Raw genomic sequence first — 5,000 nt, forward strand, 5'->3', positions numbered from 1 at the left:
CTGAGGGGGGCGGAGGACAGTCCGGGGAGCAGCCACACCCCCCATGTCACATCGACGCGCCAAACCGGCCTATAGTGGTTGGGTACTAGGTGTGTGAAAGGGCCTAGTATATTTCTTGCATTCTAGGGGGATTCGGGGTGAACTTAGCCATAATGTTTCATTAAAGCGACCATTCTTTGTCCCGTTTCTATGGAGGCTATTTGCAAAAATCTGGAGGCTGGATTTGTTCTAGTTGCGTTGCCCTGGCATGCTACAACTGTCTTGCAGCTGCTCCGCTTAGTCAGAGGGTGGGAGTCTTTCGCCCGCTGTCTTGTGTTCGGCAATATATCGCTTATTTCTTAATTGCCTTTAGGCCTCTTTACAGTCACCGTTCCCTAGAGGCCATTGTTGCCTACACCCTTTTCAGTTGAACTTTGTCCAGCTCCATTGATTGCATTACTCAATCGCCCTGCCGCACTTCCAGTTGCCTCTTTGGTCGCATTTGTTCACCCCACTCCCAGCCTATTATCTCTGTATCCGTTCCAGCTTCATGCGTTAGGCCCAGGTCAGGGAGGTTCTGGTCATTCCATAATGGATGACTGTGACATCATCCGGGAAGCCGCCTACCCTAGGGGCATAATCATCCTATCGATCAGTTTTAGCCAGGCCTCACCTGGATGGGCCCCCGACCATACCCAACCCATCCACGGGTCATCCTCCGGAAGAGCTATCAATCTGTCAATCCTTTCCGTGTCCGGGCCGGGTGAGGTTTCCCGTGTTGAGTCAAATTAAGCCGCAGGCTCCACTCCTGGTGGTGCCCTTCCGTCAATTCCTTTAAGTTTCAGCTTTGCAACCATACTCCCCCCGGAACCCAAAGACTCGTGGTTTCCCGCACGCTGCCCGGCGGGTCATGGGAATAACGCCGCCGGATCGCGGGTCGGCATCGTTTACGGTCGGAACTACGACGGTATCTGATCGTCTTCGAACCTCCGACTTTCGTTCTTGATTAATGAAAACATTCTTGGCAAATGCTTTCGCTTTCGTCCGTCTTGCGCCGGTCCAAGAATTTCACCTCTAGCGGCGCAATACGAATGCCCCCGGCCGTCCCTCTCAATCATGGCCCCGGGTTCCAGAAACCCACAAAATAGAACCGGAGTCCTATTCCATTATTCCTAGCTGCGGTATTCAGCGGCGGCTGGGCGGCCTGCTTTGAACACTCTAATTTTTTCAAAGTAAACGCTCCGGGCCCCGAGGTACCGGACACCCAGCTAAGGGCATCCGGGGGGCACCGGGAGGCAGGGTCCGGGACAGGCGGTGGCTCGCCTCGCGGCGGACCGCCAGCCCACTCCCGAGATCCAACTACGAGCTTTTTAACTGCAGCAACTTTAATATACGCTATTGGAGCTGGAATTACCGCGGCTGCTGGCACCAGACTTGCCCTCCAATGGGTCCTCGCCCATGGGTTTAGGATACGCTCATTCCAATTACAGGGCCTCGAAAGAGACCTGTATTGTTATTTTTCGTCACTACCTCCCCGTGTCGGGAATGGGTAATTTGCGCGCCTGCTGCCTTCCTTGGATGTGGTAGCCGTTTCTCAGGCTCCCTCTCCGGAATCGAACCCTGATTCCCCGTTACCCGTGGTCACCATGGTAGGCGCCTAAAGTACCATCGAAAGTTGATAGGGCAGACATTCGAATGAATCGTCGCCGCCGCGGAGGGCGCGCGATCGGCCCGAGGTTATCTAGAGTCACCAAAGCGGCCGGGGGACGAGGCCCGACCCCCGAAGGGGGAGCCCACGCCGCACCCGGATGGGTTTTGGATCTGATAAATGCACGCGTCCCCGGCCCCCGGGGGGACCGGGTCGGCGCTCGTTGGCATGTATTAGCTCTGGAATTGCCACAGTTATCCAAGTAACGGATGGAGCGATCAAAGGAACCATAACTGATTTAATGAGCCATTCGCAGTTTCACTGTACCGGCCGTGTGCACTTAGACCTGCATGGCTTAATCTTTGAGACAAGCATATGTTACTGGCAGGATCAACCAGGTAGCCCCGAGCAGAGTGGTAGAGGAAGAGAGCTCTTCCTCGCTCACGGGTCTCGCGCTGCCGCTCGCGCCCCCGGAGGGGGCGAGGGAGGCGCGGCCGCTCGCTGTGTGGGGTTTTTGCGGGGTTGTGGTCACCGGGAAATGCGACGTGCTTCGCGGCGAGCCCGGCCGAAGAGCGGAGAGCGCCCGCACCGGCGCCGCCCTCCACTGTGAGAGAGCGGCGAGGGAGGCGCGTCGACCTTCGCTGGGCTGCCGGTGGAGGACTTTCGAGGTAGACCGGTCGTCTGAGTCCTTTTCCCAAGGAGCGAGGGAGTGCGGAGGAGGCCCGAAGGAGGCCTCGCTCTGCTGCGGGTCTGAGGCCCGAATCGGGGAGGAACCACCCTGCCCACAATGGTCCGAAGGGACCGGGCGAGGGGCCTACCCCAGGGGCGTCGTAAGTTCCCATCGGTCAGGTGACAGAACAGCAGGGCGCTGCTGCTATCGAAGTCACCCCCGGCAGTCGTTCCTGCTGAGGTGAGGGGCCCGTTTAGAAGAGAACGGTGCACCTTCTGGGGCCGTCGTTCTCCTCTAAGGTCTCCTCTAAAGACTTCCCAACAAGTGCTGAAAACCAAAGTCCACGAAGTTTCGCCTTCGCCGAAACCTCGATGGCAGGTCAGAGAAAACCGGGGTGGGGTGGGGGGGGGCCCTATCGGCTGGTGGGGGGGTCCTCCCGCCTGGCGTCGACCCGTTCACGTGTCCTAGTAACCCAAAGTGTCCCAGCGCCCTGTCTTGTGCGTCTTGTGCGTGACTGTAGACATGTAGAGAGCCTTCCTCGTAACGTCCCCGGTGGATGTGTTCTGCAAGTGCCAGGCGAGCCCTCTCCAGGCCGAACATATTCCTGTTGAGCCTTAAACGAACGTCGACTCTTTGTGCCTTTTTTTTCTCTCTCCTTGAGAGTGAGGTGAATCGCCTTTTAGTTGGTTAAAAAATAAAAAAATAAAAAAAGTTTATTCAAGGATAACATCCTAACCCCCCCCCCCACAATCCCCCCCCCCCCACACACACACACAGAGGGATTCACTTTCCAATAGAAAATGTATAAAACAAAAAAAAAAAAAAAAATTTAAAAAAATCCTACCGATGACCCCAGGCCAGCCCATCAGCTTCTCTTTAAATAAAAAAAGAAAGAAATTTGTGAAAAAAAAAAAAACTGCCGCAGACCCCCGGTCACCCCATCAGCTTCACTTTGCGAGAAAAAAAAAAAAAAAAAAAATTAGAGTTAAAAAGTAGACCCCCGGCCATCCCATAGGCTTCACTTTGCAAGAAAAGTAGTAGAAGAAAAAAAATTGAAAAAGAAAACTACTTGTCACCGCAGAACCCCGGTCATCCCATTGGCTTCACTTTGCGAGAAAGAAAGAAAAAAAAAAAAACCGCTGACCCACAGCCAACCCACCAGCCTCACTTTGTAAAAAAAAAAATAATAATAATTATAAACAGAGTATATCCCCGGCCATCCCATAGGCTTCACTTTGCAAGAAAAGTAGTAGAAGAAACAAAACTGGAAAAAAAAACTACCTGCCACCGCAGACCCCCGGTCATCCCATTGGCTTCACTTTGCGAAAAAACAAAAACTGATAAAATACTATATACATACCTACATATACATATATATATATATATATATATATATATATATATATATATATATATATATATATATATATATATTTGTCTGTGTGTGTGTGTTAAAGGATATATCATGCTTCTACCAGAAATATCCCAGAGACCCACCATCCCCCAAGTGAGACTTTGTCATCTCATTGGCTTCACTTGGCAAAAAACAAAAACTGAAAAAATAAATAAAAATACCTCGTCCCCCGGCCACCCCATGTATATATATATATATATATATATATATATATATATATATATATATATATATATATGTGTGTGTGTGTGTGTGTGTGTGTGTAATTACATATATGTGTTTGAGGTAAAGGATCTATCACGTTTCTACCAGAGACCCACCTTCCTACAAGTGAGAGTTGGACAAGTGTGCCCTAACCTTAACACAACCATAAACCCCTAACTCTAAACCTCAACCTAACCCTAAACCCAATTTTAACTCCACCCCTAACCCCAACCCAAACCCTACCCCCAACCCTAAATCCAACTTTACCCCTCAACCTAACTCCAAACCCTACCCCCAACTTTAACCCCACACCTAACCCCAACCCAAACCCTACCCCAACCCTAAACCCAAATTTAACCCCACACCTAACCCCAACCCAAACCCTACCCTAAACCCAAATCTAACCCTAAACCCCAAATCATAACCTCAAACCCTACCAAGCCTAACCCTAATCCTTTAAGAAAAGACCCACCATCCCCCAATTGAGTGTTGGACGACCATAGTCTCTGTGCCTTTTCTCTCTCTCTCTCTCTCTCTCTCTCTCTCTCTCTCTCTCTCTCTCTCTCTCTCTCTGCAGGGTGAGCTGAATCGGCTTGACTGACAAAAACGAAGGAAAACCACCACCTCTAGCCAGAGAGCAGGAAAGCCATCCCCCAGCGAGAGTAGGACGACTGTGGCATGGTGCAGTGTTCCACCCAGCAACAAAAGACCCACCATCCCCCAATTGAGTGTTGGACAACCATGGCCTCTGTGCCTCTCTCTCTCTCTCTCTCTCTCTCTCTCTCTCTCTCTCTCTCTGTCTCTCCCTCCCTTCCCCTCCTCTCTCTTTCTTGCAGGGTGAGCTGAATCGGCTTGACTTTGACAAAAACGAAGGAAACCCACCACTCCTAAACAGAGAACAGGAAAGTCATGCGCCGAGTGAGAGTTGGAGCAGTGGGCCTCGACGAGGCTTGTGCAGTGTTCCAAAGAGCAAGAAAAGACCCACCATCCCCCAAGTGAGTGTTGGAACCACCAGTGACTCTTTGCCTTTTCTCTTTCTAACCCCCCCCTTTCTTACAGGGTGAGCTGAATCGGCTTGACTTTTA

The 5,000-nt window shown here is 51.3% G+C and overlaps 1 pseudogene; it reads right to left on the reverse strand.

Moving 5' to 3' along the window:
* Positions 1–844: 844 nt before the first annotated feature.
* On the reverse strand, positions 845–2,025 carry LOC147839548 (18S ribosomal RNA; annotated as a pseudogene).
* Positions 2,026–5,000: the final 2,975 nt, after the last annotated feature.

This window comes from Danio rerio, chromosome 20 (assembly GCF_052040795.2).
Source record: "Danio rerio strain M-AB ecotype USA chromosome 20, GRCz13ab, whole genome shotgun sequence".
NCBI classification, from domain to species: domain Eukaryota; kingdom Metazoa; phylum Chordata; class Actinopteri; order Cypriniformes; family Danionidae; genus Danio; species Danio rerio.